Source organism: Tursiops truncatus, chromosome 18 (genome assembly GCF_011762595.2).
Source record: "Tursiops truncatus isolate mTurTru1 chromosome 18, mTurTru1.mat.Y, whole genome shotgun sequence".
Classification (NCBI taxonomy): domain Eukaryota; kingdom Metazoa; phylum Chordata; class Mammalia; order Artiodactyla; family Delphinidae; genus Tursiops; species Tursiops truncatus.
This window is the reverse complement of record NC_047051.1, coordinates 54674975-54700471: the sequence shown is the minus strand read 5'-3', so window position 1 is coordinate 54700471 and position 25497 is coordinate 54674975. Positions and strand designations below refer to the sequence as shown.

The 25497-nt window shown below is 35.9% G+C and overlaps 1 pseudogene; it reads right to left on the bottom strand.

Moving 5' to 3' along the window:
- Positions 1-870: 870 nt before the first annotated feature.
- LOC101338826 (uncharacterized) overlaps positions 871-25497 on the bottom strand; it is a 119358-nt pseudogene continuing 94731 nt past the window's right edge.

The window sequence follows — 25497 nt, the reverse complement described above, 5'->3', positions numbered from 1 at the left end:
TTGTGATGGTTGTAATTATATTATAAAAATGTCCACATTCATCAATTTAAAAAGGTTGAAAACCTACAGTGAATCTACAATATAGTGTTTTACATTTGACCACTGGTTTGTGTTATGTACGAATCATAGATTTGGTAAATCACTAATAATTTAGGAAGGCATCTAAACCTTTAAATTCTGGATGAATTTATGTTCGAATCTACAAAATTGCTTTAAGGAAGTCGAGAGACTTCCTATCATTCTAGAATTCCTCACTCTGGGCAAATCATTTTTAGGACACTTTCTTATAAATATCACCCATTTGAAAGCACATACAATTCCAACTGTTCCACATTTTATGATCTTAACCTACATAGGGCTGATCTCAATTATTCATGGGACATCAAATGTGATAGGAAGACAAACCTGAGAGAAACATTTACAATACAATAGCATAACTTGCTAAATCCTTCATCAGCATTCTCTGAAAAAAACTTCTCAAAGTCTTTCTCCTCTTTATTTTAGCAATGGATTGTGGAAAATGTGTGATTTTCTCTTGACATGAAAATATTTCAAGGCACGGTGTCCTTGCCTGACTGGTTTAGTATTTTCTGCATAACTGATACAGGAACTCCTATACAACTCTCTTCCACCCTGTTGTAAAGGTCAGAAAAAAGCATCAAACTGGGAGGGTACTAGCTTATTGCCAGAGTAGTAATGTCTCAAGGCTTTCAAAGTATGTTGTCTTTTCCCTCGTTCTGTTTGTCTCCATTTTCTTTTTACAGCTCACAGAATGTAGGGGTTTTTGTTGTTGTTAACAGTTGTTCTTTGCAGGTTTTTTTTTTTTTTCTTTCTCCAGATTAAAGTCCTATCTCTTCTTAGTTTGTTTCTCTATGTGGTATTTCACTTGCTCAGTTCCTGCCTGATTGCATCGATGAGCTCTTCTTGTAGCTTAGTTACTTCTTTTCTCATTTCTTCTAAAGTGTTTGGCTTCAGCCTGTCATAGTCCAGTCCTTCTGTCTGGACTCCGTTGGCACTGGAGGGTGCAGATTTTGGTCTGTAAATAACAGGTGACTTGCTGCCATTCATTGTATTTGTTCTTTCCCAAGGTTTTCTTGTTGGTTCAGGTGTACTTGTTGAAGAGGCCTTAGAAGTTACAGGCTCTGAATCTTCATTTTCGTCTTCTTTTCGTTCTGTTCCTATTGTTGATCACTTTTCAGCAATTCTCTTCCTCCTGGCCAGCAGGGTGCTCATTTCTTCCATTAACCCACCACCCCTAATGGAAGGGGTCCTTTTCCACTACCTGTATTTTTTAGATGAGGCCAAATTCACACCAGTGATCTCTCCGCTTGGGAAACAGGAATCCTCCATCCGTGACACTTCCCTAAGTTTTGATCCAGAAATTGCAGCTGCAAGTCCAGTTAAAGGGTGACTGTCTTCAGACATGGATCCCCAAAAGATCGAGATGCAGGGAGGGGAGAAGCAGGAGGTGGTGGAGGAGGAGGGGGTACCTGATTAGGAAGAAGGTGGTAGAGGAGGCGGAGGCCCTGAGGATGGAAGTGGATGGGATGGAGGGAGTCCTGGGGGAGGAGGGAGTGTAGCTGATGCCTGGGCAGGACCTGGTGGGAGTGGAGGAGGGGGTGGAGGTGCCGGTGGTCCCAAGACAATGCAAGCCTGGCTCAGCAGCAGAGGAGACTCCCAGCACAGAGCTTAGAGGAGTCTCCACAGAGGCAGGGGCAGCAGCGTTTGACATTCTTCGCTCTTGCTCGCATTCCAGCTGCTCCCTTTCTAGTTGCTCTTGCCGCTCTCGTTCTTGCCTTTCTCGGTCCAGTCTCTCCAGCCTCTCCGCTCTTGTCTCTCCCACTCCAGGCAATCCTGAACTTCTCTTTCTTGTCTCTCTCTCTCCAGCTGCTCCTGTTCTAGTCACTCCCTCTCCAGCCCTCCCCTTTCTAACCTCTCCCCCTCCAATCTCTCCCTTTTCATTCTTTCGCCCTTTCCCGCTCCAGCTCCTTTTCTTTCCTGTGCTTGTAGTTGAATTTTTTTGTGTGGTACGCGGGCCTCTCACCGCTGTGGCCTCTCCCGCCGCGGAGCACAGGCTCCGGATGCGCAGGCTCAGCAGCCATGGCTCACGGGCGCAGCCGCTCCGCGGCACGTGGGATCTTCCCGGACCTGGGCACGAACCCGTGTCTCCTGCATCAGCAGGCGGACTCTCAACCACTGCGCCACCAGGGAAGCCCTATAGTGTATTTTTAATTTTAGTTATTGTAATATTCAGCTCTTGTTTTATATATATATATACACACACACACAGTTTTATCAAGTTCTCAGTGACTTCTTCAATTCTCCTGAGTTTGGTAAGCAACTTTATTATTATTACCTGAACTCTTTACAAGGTAGATTTCTTATCTCCATTTAGTTTAGTTCTTTTTCTGAGGTTTTGTCTTTTTCTTTCTTTTGGAACATATTCCTTTGTCTCCTCATTTTGCTAATTCTCTGTGTTTATCTCTATGTATTAGGTAGATCAGATATATCTCCTGGTCTTGAAGGAGTGGTCCATTGTAGAAGGTTTCCTGTGAGGCCCAGAAGAGCAATCCCCTATGGTCACCAGAGCCAGGCACTTCATGAGTATTCCTTCTGTGGGCTGTTTGAGTCCTCCTGTTGTGGTGGGGTCATGTTTGCTACTGGTGTACTGATTGGTGGGGCTGTTCCCTGGCCCAGCTGTTTGCAAGGCCTGGTCCTAACTGCTGCCCCAGTGAGGCTGGATTCAGGGCCTGACTGCAACAGCTGTGGGTATGGTGGTTTTATGGGGTTGGTCCCCTGGCACAGGAGCCATTTTGTGGGGGAGGCATGCCAGACCCACCTGAGGCTGCCTGCCAGGTGTGGTGGGGTAGGGCTTGCTTTGGAAAGGCACTGACCAGGGTGGATGGATTGGACAGGGTGGGTCCTCAGGGGAATGCTAGGACAGGGAAGGAAATACTAGCAGGGTAGTTAGCAAATGTCAGAAATAATGCCCACCAGCGCCTGGCCAGCTAGGTAAAAGGAGAATTAGAAAAATGGCATCTACCACTGGTTTGGTACCTTGATAAAGTTCCAATAGATCCCTGCTCCTTTGGGACTCACCCTAAAGTTTGTCAATGAATCTCCTTCACATATAGCCCAGGCACTTTTCAAACATAGGTCTCTTTGCCGGAACTCAGAGTGAGTGAGTTTGTGCACAATCCATTTAAGAGCAGAGTCTGTTTGCTATAGCCCTCCAGCTCTCCCAGCCATAAGCCTCGGTGGTTTTCAAAGCCAGACATTATATGGGATCATCTTCCAGGTGCAGGTCCCCAGGGCTGGGCTGCCTGATGTAGAGCTCAAACCCTTTGCTCCTTAGGGAGGACCTCTGCATTTGTGATATCCCCTCCCACTGTGGGTCACTGTGCCAGGCATGTGGGTCCTGACTAGACTGCATCTCTGCCCCTCCTAGCCATCTCAATTTGGATTTTTCTTTATATCTTTAGCTGTAAAAGAGGCATTCTGCTAGTCTTCAGGTTGTTCTTAGAAAAACTTCTATACATAGCATAGTTTTTGTGTGTCTACGGGAGGAGGTGAGCTGAGGTTCTTCCTACTCCACCATCTTGATTCTCTCCTCCTCCTTGAAAGGACTACTCTTGATGAAAATATACAGTGAATTAAAGGCAAGTATTTTGTTTGTGAAGTAGGAGCATCTGTGGCATATATTAGAAATTTAACAGCATTTATATTCTTCCAAACCTGGTTATATGATATTTTCCCCATTAATCACATGGCAAGGTATATATCAGAGTAGTAATGCAGAGAGTTGGCAAGTGTCATATTGCAAAACAACACACAATTTATTTTCCAAAAATACTTATTCTGAAAATTAAATGACACCTTAAACAAAATAAATGTCCAGAATATAAGTTAAAATTTGGCTGTTTTATCAACAAAGATTATCCACTTCTCTTTGATACTTAATCACTTTTGTGCTATCTTTATACGGACACTATTTTTTAAGCTGAAAATTTTCAGCATTATCAACATTAGCATTAATCAAAAAAACAATCTACTCAGGAAGAATTAAAATTTTGAAAGTGCATAAATATTTCAAATCTCTTGATCTTCTACTACTGATGATACTTTCTACTGCTACTAACATTGACTGTTCATTTGTTTCTGTGGAAAACAGATCCACCAAAACATAATTTCCAGAACATAATTTCCAAGAAAGATTAATTTGGAAAGCAGCAGATTTAAAAGTTCATTCAATATCATTTTTAAGCTTCTCTTGAAACCAATGACAAAATTTCTTGGCAAGAGTGAAAACTAGAGTTGCTAGTACTGTACTGACTGTTGTTTTTTAAAAAATGGATTTAACTGGAATGTGGATTTCGTCTTAAAATAATGCAATGAGGAACAAAATTCTGGAAAGTACATTCCTTTTGTACATTATCAAATGTCAGGAAATATTTTGTATATTATGAAATTACATTCATTTTACATTTTATGAAAATACTCATAAATTATGTAAATGATTTGTGAAATTATTATGGAAAATATGGAATTATTGTGAAAAAATATGGGAATTATCTTCCTTTCTTTAAACATGTACTATATGACAAATACACTTCCTCTGCAGCTTAAATTAGTTTTCTTGTTTACTCTCTGCAAAAGTTAAAAAGTTATGTATCTTATTAATACAAGATTATTTATTATAAATTTGCTTTTCTTTTTGCCTACCTTACCTAAAATTTTCATCTCAGAGAAGAGTAAGATAAATTCTAAAAGGAATATGGAGACTGAGATGTATTATCGAGGGATATACATTGAATAGAGAGATAATATTCATGTTCTAATATAAAAAGCATTATACATTGTGGGGAGGACAACTGTGTTAATCAAGATGTTATTATGAGAGAGGATTTTCTAATTTTCTACCAACATTCCCATTAGAATGTCAATAATGCACCTAAAGGAAACACATAAGTACATTGTCCTGTGTGGTGGAGGGTAAGCATCATCCACAGGTTTCACCATCTCTGATTATGGTAGAATGAGATTGAGTCCTTTTCTGACCTAGTGATATTTGAGGGGTGAGAAGGAAAAAAGTAAAGAGAGAGAGAGAGAGAATCAGCTTTGAAAGAGTCCCATTTTCCACCTATATAGTCTTTAACATAAAGAGGGGGATATATGTTATATCAGGCAAGATTCTACAAGGGCAGAGATAGGAGAGAGAGTGACCCACCTGGCTCTCTAAATTAGATTGAGGAAAGTGGATATCTAGAAGGCTTCTATATAATAATCTAGTACACAGATATCACCACAGAACCTTGGCAGTGTGCTTAGGTATGAGTCATGAGCCTTTCAGAACCTGTAGGCTTAGAATTAAGAACTAAAATATAGCTGTGAATAAAAATGCTGAGCAAAAAACACAAGTGGGATTATTGTAGTGAGTCAGATGGAAAATTTTGTGGGATTTAAGGTTTGTTTTCACCAAGAAGAGAAGCTGAGCTATGTATATCAAAGAGTGTCCCAGCCTATGCTGACTGTCTGGATGTGATTATTATTAATAGCAACTCTTTACTGTCAAAGTATTCCATTCTGAACAATAAGTCACATGGTCACTACAGATAGTGTATATTCTCCAAGGGCTTTGCCATTGAAATTATAGAAGTAGAAAGAAGAAAGGGATGCTGAGTAACTAGAAAATTTTATCTAATAGACACCAAACATTATTTAAAAGGACTACAAAAAAATAAGGTATCATACAATTTTCAAACTTTATATAACAGAAAGTTACTTTTCTCCCTCATCCATGCATACATGCTATTGAGTCAGACCAAATTAATTAGAGATTAACTATTATGCTTTCTAGGCACATCAGCATTGTAGTATGAAATAAAATTTCCAATTCCACAGCATTGCACTATTTATAAGATTTAAAGATAATGGAATAAAATTGTATTTTTGTTTTGTCTTTATTTTTGAATTTTATTTAATTTTCTTTATACAGCAGGTTCTTATTAGTCATCAATTTTATACACATCAGTGAATACATGTCAATTCCAATCGCCCAATTCATCACACCCCCACCCCCACCCTCTGCTGCTTTCCCCCCTTGGTGTCCATACATTTGTTCTATACATCTGTGTCTCAATTTCTGCCCTGCAAACTAGTTCACCTATACCATTTTTCTAGGTTCCACATATATGCGTTAATATACGATATTTGTTTTTCTCTTTCTGACTTACTTCACTCTGTATGACAGTCTCTACATCCATCCACGTCTCTACAAATGACCGAATTTCATTCTTTTTTACGGCTGAGTAATATTCCATTGTATATAAGTACCACAACTTCTTTATCCATTCGTCTGTTGATGGGCATTTAGGTTGCTTCCATTACCTGGTTATTGTAAATAGTGCTGCAATGAATATTGGTGTGCATGTGTCTTTTTGAATTATGGTTTTCTCTGGGTATATGCCCAGTAGTGGGATTCCTGGATCACATGGTAACTCTATTTTTAGTTCTATAAGGAACCTCCATACTGTTCTCCATAGTGGCTGTATAAATTTACATTCCCACCAACAGTGCAAGAGGGTTCCCTTTTCTCCACACCCTCTCCAGCATTTGTTGTTTGTAGATGTTCTGATGCTGCCCATTCAAACTGGTGTGAGGTGATACCTCACTGTAGTTTTGATTTGTATTTCTCTAATAATTAGTGATGTTGAGCAGTTTTTCATGTGCTGCTTGGCCATCTGTATGTCTTCTTTGGAGAAATGTCTATTTAGGTCTTCTGCCCATTTTTGGATTGGGTTGTTTGTTTTTTTAATATTGAGCTGCATGAGCTGTTTATATATTTTGGAGATGAATCCTTTGTCCATTGATTCATTTGCAAATATTTTCTCCTATTCTGAGAGTTGTCTCTTCATCTTGTTTATGGTTTCCCTTGCTGTGCAAAAGCTTTGAAGTTTCATTAGGTCCCATTTGTTTATTTTTGTTTTTACTTCCATTACTCTAGGAGGTGGATCAAAAAAGATCTTGCTGGGCTTCCCTGGTGGCACAGTGGTTGACAGTCCACCTGCCGATGCAGGGGATGCGGGTTCGTGCCCCGGTACGGGAAGATCCCACATGCCGCGGAGCAGCTGGGCCCATGAGCCATGGCCGCTAAGCCTGTGCGTCCGGAGCCTGTGCTCTGCAGCGGGAGAAGCCACAATGATGAGAGGCCCGCGTACTGCAAAAAAAAAAAAAAAAAAAAAGATCTTGCTGTGATTTATGTCAAAGAGCGTTCTTCCAATGTTTTCCTCTGACAGTTTTACAGTGTCCAGTCTTACATTTACATCTCTAATCCATTTTGAGTTTATTTTTATTTTTGTATATGATGTTAGGGAGTATTCTAATTTCATTCTTTTACACATAGCTGTCCAGATTTCCCAGCACCAATTATTGAAGAGACTGTCCTTTCTCCATTGTATATCCTTGCCTCCTTTGTCATATATTAGTTGCCCATAGGTGCGTGGGTTTATCTCTGGGCTTTCTGTCTTGTTCCACTGATCTATGTTTCTGTTTTTGTGCCAGTACCATATTGTCTTGATTACTGTACCTTTGCAGAATAGTCTGAATTCAGGGAGTCTGATTCCTCCAGCTCCGTTTTTTTCCCTCAAGACTGCTTTGGCTATTTGGGGTCCTTTGTGTCTCCATACAAATTTAAAAATTTTTTGTTCTAGTTCCGTAAAAAATGCCATTGGTAATTTGATAGGGATTGAACTGAATCGGTAGATTGCTTTGGGTAGTATAGTCACTTTCACAATATTAATTCTTCCAATCCAAGAACATGGTCTATCTCTCCATCTGTTGGTTTCATTTCTTTCATCAGTGTCTTATAGTGTTCTGCATACAGGTCTTTTGTCTCCCTAGGTAGGTTTATTCCTAGGTATTTTATTCTTTTTGTTGCAGTGGTAAATGGGAGTGTTTCCTTAATTTCTCTTTCAGATTTTTCATCATTAGTGTATAGGAATGCAAGAGATTTCTGTGCATTAACTTTCTATCCTGCTACTTTACCAAATTCACTGATTAGCTCTAGTGGTTTTCTGGTGGCATCTTTAGGATTCTCTATGTATAGTATCATGTCATCTGCAAAGAGTGACAGTTTTACTTCTTCTTTTCCAATTTGTATTCCTTTTATTTTTTTTCTTCTCTGGTTGCCATGGCTAGGACTTCCAAAACTATGTTGAATAATAGTGGTGAGAGTGGACATCCTTTATCTTGCTCCTCATCTTAGAGGAAACGCTTTCAATTTTTCACCATTAAGAATGATGTTTGCTGTGGATTTGTAGTATATGACCTTTATTATGTTGAGGTTAGTACTGTCTATGCCCACTTTCTTGAGAGGTTTTATCAAAAATGGGTGTTGAATTTTGTCAAAAGCTTTTTCTGTATCTCTTGGGATGATCATATGGTTTTTACTCTTCAGTTTGTTAATATGGTGCATCACATTGACTGATTTGCATATATTGAAGAATACTTGCATCCCTGGAATAAATCCCACTTGATCATCATGTATGGTGCTTTTAATGTGTTGTTGGATTCTGTTTACTAGAATTTTGTTGAGGATTTTTGCATATATATTCATCAGTGATATTGGTCTGTAATTTTCTTTTTTTGTAGTATCTTTGTCTGGTTTTGGTAACAGGGTGATGTTGGCCTCATAGAATGAGTTTGGGAGTGTTCCTTCCTCTGCAAGTTTTTGGATGAGTTTGCGAAGGATGGGTGTTAGCTCTTCTCTAAATGTTTGACAGAATTTGCCTTTGAAGCCATCTGGTCCTGGATTTTTGTTTGTTGGAAGATTTTTAATCACAGTTTCAATTTCATTACTTGTGATTGGTCTGTTTATATTTTCTATTTCTTCCTGCTTCAGTCTTGGAAGGTCATACCTTTCTAAGAATTTGTCCATTTCTTCCAGGTTGTCCATTTTATTGGCATAGAGTTCCTTGTTGTAGTCTCTTAGGATGCTTTGCATTTCTGCGGTGTCTGTTGTAACTTCTCCTTTTTTATTTTTAATTTTTACTGATTTGAGTCCTCTCCCTCTTTTTCTTGATGAGTGTCTGGCTAATGGTTTATCAATTTTGTTTATCTTCTCAAAGAACCAGCTTTTAGCTTTACTGATCTGTGCTATTGTTTTCTCTGTTTCTATTTCATTTATTTCTGCTCTGATCTTTATGATTTCTTTGCTTCTGCTAACTTTGCGTTTTGTTTGTTCTTTTTCCTCTAGTTCCTTTAGGTGTAAGGTTAGATTGTTTACTTGAGATTTTTCTTGTTTCTTGAGGTAGGCTTGTATAGCTATAAACTTCCCTCTTAAAACTGCTTTTGCTGCATCCCATAGGTTTTGGATCATCATGTTTTCATTGTCATTTGTCTCTAGGTGTTTTTTGATTTCCTCTTTGATTTCTTCAGTGACTTCTTGGTTAATTAGTAACGTATTGTTTAGCCTCGATTTGTTTGTGTTTTTTATGTTTTTTCCCTTGTAATTCATTTCTAATCTCATAGCGTTGTGGTCAGAAAAGATACTTGATTTCAATTTTCTTAAATTTACTGAGGCTTGATTTGTGACCTAAGATGTGATCTATCCTGGAGAGTGATCTGCGCACACTTGAGAAGAAAGTGTAATCTGCTGTTTTTGGATGGAATGTCCTATAAATATCAATTAAATCTATCTGGTCTATTGTGTCATTTAAAACTTCTGTTTCCTTATTTATTTTCATTTTGGATGATCTGTCCATTGGTGTAAGTGAGGTGTTAAAGTCCCCCACTATTATTGTGTTACTGTCAATTTCCTCTTTTATAGCTGTTAGTAGTTGCCTTATGTATTGAGGTGCTTCTATGTTGGGTGCATATATATTTATAATTGTTATATCTTCTTCTTGGATTGATCCCTTCATCATTATGTAGTGTCCTTCCTTGTCTCTTGTAACATTCTTTATTTTAAAGCCTTTTTTATCTGGTATGAGTATTGCTACTCCAGCTTTCTTTTGGTTTTCATTTGCCTGGAATATCTTTTTCCATCCCCTCACTTTCAGTCTGTATGTGTCCCTAGGTCTGAAGTGGGTCTCTTGTAGACAGCATATAGATGGGTCTTGTTTTTGTATCCATTCAGCAAGCCTGTGTCTTTTGGATGGAGCATTTAGTCCATTCATGTTTAAGGTAATTATCCATATATATGTTCCTATGACCATTTTCTTAATTATTTGGGGTTTGTTTTTTTAGGTCCTTTTCTTCTCTTGTGTTTCCCGCTTAGAGAAGTTCCTTTAGCATTTGTTGTAGAGCTGGTTTAGTGGTGCTGAATTCTCTTAGCTTTTGCCTGTCTGTAAACCTTTTGAGTTCTCCATCAAATCTGAATGAGATCCTTGCCAGGTAGAGTAATCTTGGTTGTAGGTTCTTCCCTTTCATCACTTTAAGTATATCATGCCACTACCTTCTGGCTTGTAGAGCTTCTGCTTTGAAATCAGCTGTTAACCTTATGGGAGTTCCCTTGTATGTTATTTGTCATTTTTCCCTTGCTGCTTTCAATAATTTTTGCCAATTTGTTTACTATGTGTCTCTGCTGTTTCTCCTTGAGTTTATCGTGTATGGGACTCTCTGTGATTCCTGGACTTGGGTGGCTATTTCCTTTCCTATGTTAGGGAAGTTTTTGACTATAATCTCTTCAAATATTTTCTCGAGTCCTTTCTCTCTTCTTCTTCTGGGATCCATATAATGCAAATGTTGTAGCATTTAATGTTGTCCCAGAGGTCTCTTAGGCTGTCTTCATTTCTTTTCTTTCTTTTTTCTTTAGTCTGTTCTGCAGCAGTGAATTCCACCATTCTGTCTTCCAGGTCACTTATCCGTTCTTCTGCCTCAGTTATTCTCCTATTGATTCCTTCTAGTGTCGTTTTCATTTCAGTTATTGTATTGTTCATCTCTGTTTGTTTGTTCTTTAATTCTTCTAGGTCTTTGTTAAAACATTTCTTGCCATCTTCTCAATCTTTGCCTCAAATATTTTTCGTAGGTCCTGGATCATCTTCACTATCATTATTCTGAATTCTTTTTCTGGAAGCTTGCCTATCTCCACTTAGTTATTTTTCTGGGCTTTTATCTTGTTCCTTCATCTGGTACATAGCCCTCTGCCTTTTCATCTTGTCTATCTTTCTGTGAATGTAGTTTGCATCCCACAGGCTGCAGGATTGTAGTTCTTCTCGCTTCTGCTGTCTGCCCTCTGGTGGATGAGGTTATCTTAGAGGTATGAGCAAGTTTTCTGATGGGAGGGACTAGTGGTGGGGAAAGCTGTTGCTCTGGTGGGCAGAGCTCAGTAAAACCTTAATCCTCTTGACTGTTAATGGGTGGGGCTGTGTTCCCTCTCTGTTGGTTGTGTGGCCTGAGGCAATCCAACACTGGAGACTACTTGGGCTCTTTGGTGGGGCTAATGGCAGACTCTGGGAGGTCTCACGCCAAGGAGTACTTCCCAGAACTTCTGCTGCCAGTGTCCTTGTCCCCACGGTGAGCCACAGCCACTCCCCCTGCCTCTGCAGGAGACCCTCCAACAGTAGCAGGTAGGTCTGATTCAGTCTCCCGTGGGGTCACTGCTCCTTCCCCTGGGTCCCGATGCACACACTACTTTGTGTGTGCCCTCCAAGAGTGGAGTCTCTGTTTCCCCCAGTCCTGTCGAAGCCCTGCAATCAATTCCCACTATGCTTCAAAGTCTTATTCTCTAGGAATTCCTCCTCCCGTTGCTGGACCCCCAGGTTGGGAAGCCTGACGTAGGGCTCAGAACCTTCACTCCAGTGGGTGGACTTCTGTGGTGTAAGTTTTCTCCAGTCTGTGAGTCACCCACCCACAAGTCATGGGATTTGATTTCACTGTGATTGCGCCCCTCCTACCGTCTCACTGTGGCTTCTCCTTTGCCTTTGGATGTGGGGTATCTTTTTTGGTGAGTTCCAGTGTCTTCCTGTCGATGACTGTCCAGCAGCTAGTTGTGATTCTGGTGTTCTCACAAGAGGGAGTGAGAGCACGTCCTTCTACTCCACTGTCTTGGTTCAGGGCCTCCTCTAAAATTGTATTTTTAGAGGTTTTGAACTATGTACAGGGAATTGAAAAGCATTACTCACAAAGTAGTTTCAAAGATATCAGCCCCTGCATTGTGAAAAATGGTATAAACATTACTTCCACTTATGTTTATTTTCTCACTCATGTCCCTTATAGTGCATTTATGGTTTCTGGAGCTAATACGTGCTTTGTTTTTTGCTATTACTACAAAGCAGTTATATTGCTAAATATAGCTATTTACAAATAAAGCTCACATTTCAACCTCAACAGAAGATGGGGAAATTAATTTTTGTACTCGTTATATTTTTATATATGTTCTTATTTAAACCTGAAGAACAACTTACATAAATTACAGAGAAAACTAAAATATATTAAAAATGTTCCACAATTACTTTAAAGAAAAAAAGTTTTTGTTCAAATACAGAAGATAACAAACTTACCTAAATGTGTGATAACCTGAAATATTCTGCAAAGTTGTGTTAAAATTATATTTTTGAAATTATTAAATATATATATTAATGCCTCTAAGGTATAATATTCTTCTAGTGTCATTTTACCAGGCAAAATATGAGAAGACGGAAAGTTCTTTCACTTTTATGTTTAATTTTAACATTTTTATAAGCAAGCGAGAGTCACAGAAGTCATTTGTTAAGTTAAGATAAATGTTACAGAGACCTTGATAAAATGTCAATGTTAGCAAAAGAAAGTCAACATGTGATACAGTTAAAGTGTGTGTATGTGGGTGTGCGTGTGTATATATGTATATAATCTCTTAACTAGATAAATGCTCCATTTATAATTTTAATCCAACACACATATAAGGCAGGAAAAATGATAAAATATTTTAAAAACAAGTTTACGTTTGACAAGTATCATTTATAATTTTTAAAATTCTATCAAAACTTAACTGTGTTTTGAAATTATTATAAGTGAATAATGTCTACTCAACTATAATATGGCTATCAATTTATTATATTTCAAAGGCAAAGGATTTGGGGTGATATTATGGGGGGTGATCATTTTAAAACAGTATCAAATACTGTATATACCACAATACACCTGCAGAACATTTGTTTTATTAACACACCCACCCACCCCCAGACACACTTTTAAATGATTTCTTTATAAAGTATGTAGCAGCTGAACTCCACATAGACTCTGTTATGTAAAAGAAGATTAAATAGATGTAAGTGTTATATTTAAACTAAAGATTGGATCAGATTAGATACCTTGCTAAAGATTTATCTTGAAAAATTCTAAATGGAATAGTACTACCTTAGTTAACAAAGGACAAAAAGGATTTTTAGGGCTGTGAAAATACGCTGTATGATACTGTAATGATGTATACATGTCATTGTACATCTTTCCAAACTCATAAAATGTACAACACTACGAGTGAACACTATGTAAACCATGAACTTTGTGTGATTCTAATGTGGCAATATAGGCTATTCAACTGTAACAACTGCACCACTCTGGGAAGCGGGGGGCATGGTTCATAATGGGGGAGGATGTGCATGTGTTTGTCAGGAAGTATATGAGGAATCACTGCACCTTCCTCTCAATTCTTCTGCAAATCAAAAGCTGCTCTAGAAAATAAAGTTTTAAAAAATTAAAATAAAACGATGATTAAGTCACACCTGATTTAAATCCAATGCTTATTTATCATGTTTTGTGGAAATTCAAAGTAAATGTTGCAAGTAACAGTAAGTTGCAAATTGAATTAGTTTTTTTTAAAATCAACCACAATTTATTTTATTTTCAATAATAGTGGGATATTGTGTAAATCATCAACAGATCCATTTCATCTCAGACAACCAGAGAGTCTTGGTAATAATCACTATCTGGCTTTCTTTTTAGTTATTATCATACTTTCAATCCAAACTCCATTCTAAAAAGGATAAATCCCACTCATTAGTATCTTGAAAACATAATTTTGCAATATGACATTGCTAAAAATTCCACAGATATCTACAACTTTGTTATAATTATATCTGTTTTGCAGAGTAATTTATTAATATGACGTTTTAAAACCCATTATTAAAAGCAGAAAACCAATAGAAAATTAGAGCACATGAACAAACACTTCACAAGAGTAATATCTAAATAACCAACAAGATTTGAAACACTGGGTAGGATCATTAGCCATTATCAACATGCATATTAAAACATTTAACCCATACCAAATAATGGATTAAAAATATCAGAGACATCAAATTCTGGTGAGTGTTGTACAATCATAATAAAATTATGTTAAAACAAAAAAACTGAATTATGAAAAAACAGTCATCTTAAATTCAAATTTTCACAAGTGCTTCAATTCAATAACTGAAGTAATTTACCTGTAAGGTATTTAAACAGCCTTCTATTACAGATAGAATTATAGTTACTTTATACTGGAAAGGAAGTTTTTTAAGCTAACATATAAGGGCTTTAAATACTGTTTTATTTGTATATAACACATTACAGTGTTTTAATATAAGGCCCTTCCTCCTGATACCCATAACTCTTATTTCTTTGCAGCATTCAGTATATATGGACTATTTATCCCTTAATAAAATGTGCTGAAGGAGTTTCTGAAAGCCATTTCAGTGGAAGTAGTTCCATCATCTATACTGCCTGTTGATAAATTCTATTATTTAGAATAGAAGGAGCAGCAAGCAGCATGGATTTCATCTGTATAAAATGTTAAGGAAAGATTTGAAAAAAAATATTTCACTATAGTAAAGAACATCTCAACAGATGGAAAAGCTAATCTTGCATTTGTGATGAACATCAGAAATTCCTTTCAGAAATATTATTAGCAAAATTTAGCTCACCGGATATCTGGTAAAAGTCATATTTTGCTAAAAGCTATGCAATTAAGGAATTACTTGACTTTGGTTCAACATTCTAAAATTATAAATAAATTAACAGACGAAACTGCCAAAAATCTTTCCAGCCAGTAGGAGTTCAGGTTAAGGTGGTAACATCTTTTGGGCAAAGAGATCTATTTGACTAAATACAGAGGTAGGGCAAGAATAGATGTCCAAAATTATGTGTTCTCCTAACTTAGCCCTGGATTTTCTTCAAAGGACAAATCCGGTGAAGTTCCGACCATAATGTCCAAATCCTTATTTCTAAGTTAAAAAAATCTATGTTGCATAGAGACCAATTTATGTTTTGCTTCATTCAAAATTTCTCTTCATTTTTTTTACATTTAGTTATATGGAAATTCTGAGACTTTTTAAATGCTATATTTAACTAAGTTATTTCCTTATATCTGAGGTTAAATTTATCTTGTTATTTCTTTTTACATGATTTCTCAGTGTCCTCCTTATGTACATTCTTTTCTACTGTTGTTTTGGGAGAACTGTCTAACCAAATGTTATTTTTAGGATACATCAGATAAGTTTCTGGGTACTATAGCGTTTAAGAACATAGGCCTGAACCTAGAGTCTGGGATTGTAAGTCTGTCCTGGTCCTTACTAAATGAGTTACCTTGGTACCCAGAGAAAACCATAATTCAAAAAGACACATGCACCCCAATGTTCATTGCAGCACTATTTACAATAGGCAGGCCATGGAAGCAACCTAAATGCCCATTGACAGATGAATGGATAATAAAGATGTGGTACATATATACAATGGAATATTACTCAGCCATGAAAAGGAACGAAATTGGGTCATTTGTAGAAAATGGTACAGATGAACTGGTTTGCAAGGCAGAAATAGAGGCACAAATGTAGAGAACAAACATATGGACAACAAAGGGGGAAGCGGGGGTGGTAGGGGTGGTGGTAGGATGAATTGGGAGATTGGGATTGACATATATACACTAATATGTATAAAATAGATAACTAATAAGAACCTGCTGTATAAAAATAAATAAATAAAATTAAATTTAAAAAAAAGATAAATAAATGAGCTACCTTGGGTAAAGTACTGATTGAACCTCTCTGCTTAGAGACTCCATCTGTAGATGGGGCTGTAGGATAATGATTAAATAAACCAACCCATGAAAATACTAAGAGGAGCAGAGAGCATGTATCAATAAATTCTCAATAAATAATAGGTATTATTTTTATATTTGTACATCCTTTTGTCTGTCTTTAAGTACAGTTGGTTGCCTGTCTAACCTATATTTTACAGCCTGTCACTGTGCCAGGCCTCCTGCTTATTTCTCATAAAATGAGAATAACCCTCAAAAAATATCCCTGGATCACTGCAGTAATCTCCCAATTATTGCCTGGTGTCTGATCAATCAGTTGTCCAGTGATGTCAGATTACTGTGTAAAAGAATATTTTCCAAAACATATTCCATTAAACCTTGGTCTTTTTTGGTGTATCATGTGAGAAAAGTAATATGTGGTTTATGTTCAGAAAGCCCATTGTTTTACATGGTCTTTTTGGATCTCCATAGGAATTTTAGCAAAATACAGCTCCTGGGGATTACTGCAGTTAAATTTTGTTTAACTCATAATTTGACAAGTTTATTTCAGCAACTTTGCTCCAACTAAGAAATCATATTACTATTATTAACTACTGTTCTGAGGAGCATGTTATAAAAACACTACAATTGTTCTATCTTGAATTAATAATTTTTTCTCACAGTGTAAGGCAAGGAATTCTAAGATATTCATGTGATTTGGGGGCAATGGAGTTACTACAAGTATCCACAAATACAGATGAGAATCAAATATTGTCTGTGTGATGGAACAGATAATAGCTGGAATATATGAACTAATTTTCAAATATATATATCCGCCTTTATTACTAATAATATACTCCTATTATTAGTATATACTAATAATATACTTAAACATGCTATTTAATATATAGTAATTTAGTATTACATAAATGTTAAAATACAATTAAAATCATGTAAGACTACATATTACACTTCATTGTTATAAAAAGGGTAAGAACTATATATGAGGAGAAAAGACCTAGTTTTAAAAATCAGCTAAACATGGACTGAACGTCTGTTCCCTCATTAACACAACAGAATCCACTATTTATATGAAACCTCACTTACAAGGCTGTTATGAGCAAAGTTTGTCAACACTGGTAAAAATTTCTTCAGAGTCCATAGCATCAAGTACATGATAAGATGTTACTTCTTTCATTCTTTCCTTTTGCTTCTCAAGTGTAATTTTATCAGGGTATAGACTTGTCTTTTTCATTTCTACATTCATAGCATATATAGCTCACTATATACATTATAATATATATAGTAGCTCTCCAAACAATATTTGCTAAAGTGATTGATTGTAAAATGGGGATGGCAGAGAGTTAAAAAATTATTAATATAGAAATAAAATATGTAGCCAATAATCACATTACTAAAATGCATATTTATGGAATTTTAATTTTTATTCATTAAATAAAGATGAATATTTGTTCTGTTTGTTTTATACAAGTATAACTATTTTTCTACTTCGTTTGCATACTCACTTATAAATCTACAGCTGCTTATGTTGTCCCAGCTGGCAAGAAATGTAATTTTCACAGCGTTTGTCATAGATATTAGGAACAGATGCAAACCTCACCTGAGCACTCACACTATTTAAAACCCCAGATTGACTCAGAGCATTAACATTACTTCTTCATACTCTTAGCAGGAATCTGTCTTTACGTTTAGCCTAAGTCTAAGACAAATGAATTTGTCTGAGAAAGTCAACTACATATAGTCAACTCTCTTTGCCTGAGCTGCTAGTAATTTGTTTAATGTAAATTATGTACCCAAAGCAAATCTATGAGTCATTAGAGAACCATACAGTAAACCCCCAAAAGAGCAAATCATCCCAGGTAAGCTCATTTTCCTATTGCAGCATATGGGCTAAAAATTGAAGATTTTTTAAAAGTTTGTAGTTTATTATCATTACCATCAAAAATAACTGTTCTAAGAACAAACATACTGTAACATCAGAGTGGTCATTGTTCAGGATTTCTGGCTGCAAACAATGCAATCATGAGTCACTTAAGCAGAAACAGAATTCATTAATGGATGTTTGCCAGTTTACAGAATCTCTGGTAAGGCCAAAACAAGCAAGAAAAAGGTAGCAACAACGTTCCACACACTACAGTGATTTCTCTACCTAAACATCACTGCCACTATCAGTGGCTCCTATCACATTCAAGGACTGGTATCAGAAACTCTACTATTGCCATCCTTGAGGAGCTGGACACCCTGTCTCATAGGTTGCCAAAAGACTGATTTCCTTCTAGGTGTTGACCACTTCTATATCTAAATTTTTTTTTTTTTTTTTTTTTTTGGTACGCAGGCCTCTCACTGTTGTGGCCTCTCCCGCTGCAGAGCACAGGCTCCGGACGCGCAGGCTCAGCGGCCATGGCCCACGGGCCCAGCCGCTCCACGGCATGTGGGACCTTCCCGGACCAGGTCATGAACCCATGTCCCCTGCATCGGCAGGCAGACTCTTAACCACTGCGCCACCAGGGAAGCCCTATATCTAAATCTTGCTTGGTTGCATTCATTGGAGTAACTGGATTAAATAACTGTTCTCTACTTGAAAGGGATCCTGTGGATGCAGGCTTTCTAATTCTGAGAAGGTAGGACTCATGGTGTCAAAAATTATCAAGATACAGAGATGGAGTGCAAAACATATTGGATAGCTATAGGTAACAGATGGTCTCAGAGTAGAAAACAATATTGTATAAGGATGGATATGATTTCTAGGAATACATGCTCTTTTACCAAAACAATAAATGTTTATTTAGAACACTGAAAGACTTGCTTTAATCATATATGTAGCTATTAAGTGATCAATTATTTATCAATTGTGACACTGTAATGAATGTTGGTGGCACAAAGCTACAGATACCATTCTGAACTACTATCAATATAGCATAGAAAGTAGATATATGGTTGTAAGTTCACAGAAACAAGGCAAATCTGTAATGACGGTATACAGATGGAAAATCAGAGGGGACATCTTGTTTGTCTTCATGGGAATGTCATAATTATCTTCAAAAATAAAATTTTGGGGACAGAAGATGTGACACTGAAAAAAGTAAACATTCTAAAGGTGGACAAAGAGACAAAAGGTATGTTTTTCTCAGGAGAAATACAGAGTTGAAACCATCACATTGTGTTGAGAATTTTCTTTGCTCGAAAGTATATTTTATTAGATATTAATACAGCCACTCTTGCTTTCTTATTTTTTATTAATGTTTGCACGGTATATCTGTTTCCATTATTTTATTTCAACCTATCTATGCTATTGAACTTGAATAGAAATTCTTGTAAGCAACATACAGTTTAGTCATGATGTTTTGTTCTGTTTTGACAATCTGTATCTTTAGATTGGCTCCAAACAACAAATGCAGATACTTACAGATCATGATAGAAACAGACACTGGCATGCTTTAACCTCAGAATTCCAGTTTCTAATACCGCAGCACAGTAAGTATTTCTAATTTTGCTTCATGGCTTAAGAATGGCAGGAAATGACACAGAACAGGAATAAATTATACATCCATCAAATCATTGTCAAGTGCCTACCATGTGCCAGGCTGCGATATCTGTTGGAGTTATAGTGATAATCAAAACCGGTACTTGTGGTCAGAAGGTTTTCAATCTAGTAGACTACAGTACCAGAGCAAGTTCTGTAGTGTGACTCATTAAACTGTTCTAAATACACATGTCTATTGTCAAGACTGGTCCTAACGATGAGAGATGGAATTGGGATGGGGTTATCAATGGTCTCAATTGAAGAGAGAAGAGGAATTCAGAAGTTAGACATTAGGAAGATAAAACATAAACTATTCCAGGATATATTTTCTTTTTCTCTCATATTTTGGTTGTTAGTCAAGAGTCAAGATGTTTTTCTACTTCTTAAATAATCTGTAACATTCCAATTGAAAACGTTCCCCTGATTTAAGCCATATGAGGTTTTACATTAAATGACTTAAAATTTCAAAATTAAACTCTAATTAAAACAATATCAAATGTGTCAGTTTTATGTTTAACTTAATATATATACACAAGTCAACCTACTTATGAAAAGGTGTGTCTATTTTTAATGTCTGTATATGAGTTCATATTATAAATATACTGAAAATATCATAGGATTAATTCTGATGATATTTACAACAATTAAAATATAAGCTAAAAAAATTTTAGCTATTTTAGTAGTTAGGTACTAGTACTACTTTAGTACTTAGGAAGGGTTGAATATTTGTTTAAAGAATTAATTATGGTAAAGCACAGGAAATATAATTTTATGATTTCAATCTTCTGCTTCATTTATGATAAGAAGCTCAAGTTCTTTTGCTAATACTTTATTCTGACTATCCTCCATCTAACTTGCTCTGTTTTAATTCCTTGTCCTTGGGGCTATGGGTACAAGTCAAAAGTTTGTGCTGAAGATGGAATATATTTTTATTCATTTAGAGTAAAAAAAATACCTCCCCTTTGTTCTTTCTGGATATATCCTCAGCACTGGAAGACTGCCTTGTACAGAGTCAGGCAACTGATTAATATTCTTTGAGTTAAATACTTCAGACTTCCAGAACTAAACCTCATGCTACAGGAACAGTTATCAGAAAAGTCTTATATTAGCAGTCACAGGGTATTTTAGCATGGGTAACTAAACTATAGGTTAATTTCCAAAAGATAAACAACCTACTTTCCTTGCATTTATAGCAAAAGGAAGTGATATGGGGCTTCCCTGGTGGCGCAGTGGTTGACAGTCCGCCTGCCCATGCAGGGGACACGGATTTGTGCCCCGGTCCGGGAAGATCCCACACGCCATGGAGCGGCTAGGCCCGTGAGCCATGGCCGATGAGCCTGCGTGTCCGAAGACTGTGCTGCGCAAGGGAAGAGGCCACAACAGTGAGAGGCCTGCATACCGCAAAAAAAAAAAAAAAGGAAGTGATATGGTTTAGATAACAAAGCTTACCTAACCTCTAACACTGAGTATTAGTTTGGATCCACCTATTGAAGACACTACAGGGATAATCAATATCCAACTGAGATCCATTAATGCATTTTGTATTTTGCTGATCACCCCAAAATATATTTATTTTTGTAGAACAATCTTTGGAAAATATTGCAACTAGTCATCCTTATTCATCAACTTCTGAATATTTATATATAACACTTTATCTGAAAAAATCATTACCCTTTATATGTTCCTTTTTATCCCTAGGCACACTCTATAATCTTGGAAAACGTCAAAGATCAACATAATAAAGAACTGTAGTATAAACCAACTATTCTTATAATGGTACTTATTTCTCTTATAGACTTGCTATTTGTTATAGTTTAGCTTTGAACAACATATAAATTTTGGTAAAAAATATTAGAACAAAATTTATATGGAACGTATTTTTTGTTAAAACATACTTTGACTATATTAAAGATAAAGCCACTTTCAGAATAAAAAAGTTAAAAAAAAGAAAGTACTAAAGAAGGAGAACATGCTCCCCAGCTGAGCTAATAGCAATGAAGAACATTTTTTGGATTTAGTCATGGCACTGGGAGGTTGAATGATAGTTTGATGGCCTTGGAGACTAGCAGCCTTGACAGAGCCTCTGAGATCTGTCAATCAGGGATGAGTGGACAGGGTTAAGACCTAAGGGCCATGAGAATAAAGGTAATATAATAGAGAGAGCCTTGTCTCAGGAGAAGAACAAAAGTTTCTGAAACACACACATCCCTGAAAGAAGCAGCGATAAGTACAGCAGCTGCCTCATAATGACGGCAAGAATAACCAACTAGGTTATTAAATGCTCCCAATTTGTAGGAAGTCCATTTACCTCCATAGGAAAAAGTGTTTAAAATTCAGCAAAATGAATTCCTAGGGAGAGAGATGTTTTTATCTCTGTATTTAGAAGTTTTGGGGCTTTTGCATCCATTTCAAAACAGTTGTTATTTTCCATTTTGCCACTTCATATCACTGAAAACAGTGGCTTCAAATGTAATTAAATTACAAAAGAAAAAATGTTATCTCCACAGCCCAAAGCTAAACGAGTTAATCTTTGAAACATGGTCAGTGTTGAAATGAGTATTTCCCAAATGTTCCATTACAGCTAAATACTTGAATTCACCCTTTATTTGAAAGAATGTTTTCTGTTTAAAGTTTTATTAAAACTTCTGGATACATTAGAAATTTAATTTAAGTGCTTATCAAATTATATCAAGTAAAATTGGCCTCAGACATAATAGAGTTTAAAACTTGACACAAGCTAGAAGCATTGCCTCTTGGTAAAACTCTTTCACGGAAAAATGTCACACAAATGTGTTCTTAGAAAAATAAAATGTATGGAGAAAAAATTAATTTGTTTTTATTTATTATACTTTTAAGCTCTGAATACAGATGGAGAACTCGAATCTTCTATTAATTAAACCAGTTATGTTTGGATTTATCACTAATTGTTTTAAAAACTTAAAATTAATAAATATATATTTGAAATATTCTAAACTTACAAAGAGTCTGAATAAATTTGAAATATCTATATTAATACAAGTTCTTAAAACTTTAATAAGTACAGTGCTTCATAGGCGACTCAGAAAGTAATGAACATATTAGTATTTTAGCAACTTTAGCTATTTAAAAAATTAATCCACTCACATATAAAAAGAGTAAAATAGTACTGAAATATCATTTTTTTCTATTAATCATTTACGTTAATCTAACTAATATTTTTAAAATGCTGACATGATCCTCTGTCTTAGAATTGACAATTTTTAGCCTTGCTTCCTAACATTCTTGTAAGCCTTATGATGATTGATTTTGTAGTGAATACAAAAAATAAATGATGCAGGTTCTTTATGCTTTCCAAACAAACCAACCTAGTACATAAACAGCAATTACAACAATAAAATCTATTCAAAGGTTACCCATCAGTTGAAATTACTTTAAAAATTTAATGTTTCTTTTTCCAGTGACCAGAGATTTCTTGCTATTCTTGAGCACATACTACCCTTATTCACTGCACTGACTGCTGTTTCTCCGTTTCTTATTCCTGCTCTTTTAATCTTGGTTACCCATCACTATGGATGATTTCAGGTATCTGTTTTCTTCCATCTTCTCTTCATTTTTTCTCTCTCTATTCCTAGGGGCTTTATGAAACCTCATCTTAATCAACTACACACATACAAGTGTGGTATTTTAATCCAATTCTGACCCTACCTACACCCAGTCTGATCAACAAGGCTGGGAAAACACACAGAATTATTTAAACTATTCTCACTTTAAATTAATGATCACAAGCTTCCAGAGGAATGGACTGATCACGAAACTCCTCCCCAGTCCACACACTTGTGCTGTCCTAAAACACCCTATACTTTGTCCCCAAACTTCACTCTCACCTTACGATATTGATCTCTACCTCACTGGGAAAAATCAATCAAAAGAGAATTTTCAAAATCTCAAACCACCACCCAGGTCTCCCAAGGTCACCAATATTCATTTTTATTAAATTGTATCATCCTCATTCATGGTACTTTTCATAGTATTTTCATCACTTTCTATCATAATGAATAATTTACTTATTTGTGTTGTTTATAGTTTGTCCCCATTTGCTCTATCTCCCAGTGCCTAGAATAGTGCCTAGCTCATACTGACCCTCAATAAATATTTCTTGAAGTACTTATCCATATAAATAACTTCTATATCTGCACTTTAAGACCTTGCTTATGTTCTCATTCTGAAGCCCTGTTATTAATCATCCACCTGCTGGAAATGTAAACTTAAATACTCATCAACATATGTTATTATTTATATATTATTCATTGAAAGTATTATTTATGATTGTCAATAGCTAGTTATGACAAGTAATTACTGGTTAATAATTGGTATTGATGGTCTTTATTCATCATTTATTTAAATTATTCATAAATCATTTGATGTAGAGCCAAGACTATTTTTAATATAATTTCATTAATTGGAGTCCTATATGAACTTCCTAACTATGTCTAAGATGCGTTATCTATGAGTTTCTCTTTCAGATTCCTTAAAGAAGAGTTAGACCTAGTTCAGTTGCATCATTGGCAGTGTTTTCTGCCACCTATGAAATCATGTTTTTTCAATATTTTCTGAGCCACATTCTCCAACTGCCTATTCCATTCTTTTAGTTACACAATTTTTTTCAACAGTTTTAAACTAAGGTCTTTTTTTAAAACATCTGAAACCAGGACTCTTCTAGGTTATTATGAGTTTTGCCTAGTTTTATAGTTGCCCTGCTAATTCCTAAGACAATAGATTTTCCTTCCCTTACACTTATCAAGGCCATCAAAAGCATAAAAACTGCAACTCTCTTTGCATACACATTTTATTGGTTTATGCAGTGCTTAACAAAATAATATAATTAAAGCTATAAAATAAACTGACATTAAAAAGCTTAAAAACCAAGAAAACTGACTGAATTATTTTCCTATTGCTGCTGTTTCAAATTACAAGGTCAGCAGAGCAGCATCTTCTCTCATCTCTGACTTTTTTTTTCTTATCCTTTATCTCTCTCACTTTGGCCCTCTGAATTCCATTTTATAAAGGTCCTGGTGATTAGACTGCACCCATTTGGATAACCTAGGATAAATCCTCTTATCTCGAAATCCTTAAATCTGTGAAGTCCTTTTGCCACGTAATACAATATATTCAAAGGTTCTGGGGAATAGAATATGGACATCTTTGGAGGCATTATTCTGTCTACCATACTGACCATAAATTTCATATCTTAGGAACAAAATTACACCCAGGTATTGCTCAGTAGAGAGTAACCTGCAAGTGTCCAGTGGTAACCATGCTTTAAGCATCAGTAGAAAAGTTTTAAAGAGGGAAAGGAGAGTGTTATTGATCTGCAAAATCTGCTAAATAGAGGTCTATTAAAATATTCTCCTCTGAATGTCTATTATACTTTATCTTTCATGTTTGTCCAATTAACATCATACTATGAATTTTCCATGTTAATAAACAGAGCTTCCATCATATTTTCAATATTAAAAGTGAAACAAAATTTATTTAATCATTTCTGTATTGATAAGATTTTATATTTTCCAGCTTTTTTTCTCTTTTTGCAATCAAGGGTACAATAAATATCCCTATACATCTTTCCTTAGTCAAACATGTATATATATTTTTCTGAGACATAGTCTATAGAATTCTACTTTAAGTGCAACCAACTGATGAAAAATTAAGCTAATGTTATCACTGGATCCAGACAAATAGTTCTCCCAAATGACTATGGCAGTATACATTTCCACCTCTACCTTAACATGCCTTTGCTACACACTTAATAAAATTTTATTTTTTTCTCAATTTAATTACTGAAAAATATTTCATTGTTTTAATTCACTTTTCTCTATTAACTAGTGAGGAAGGGAAATTTACATATTTAAATGCATTTAAATAAGAATTTCTAAGATTCTGAAAGTCAAAGTAACTCAAAATAGCAGTTTATAGCATTGTTGTAGTGCTGCGAGAATCTGTCCTG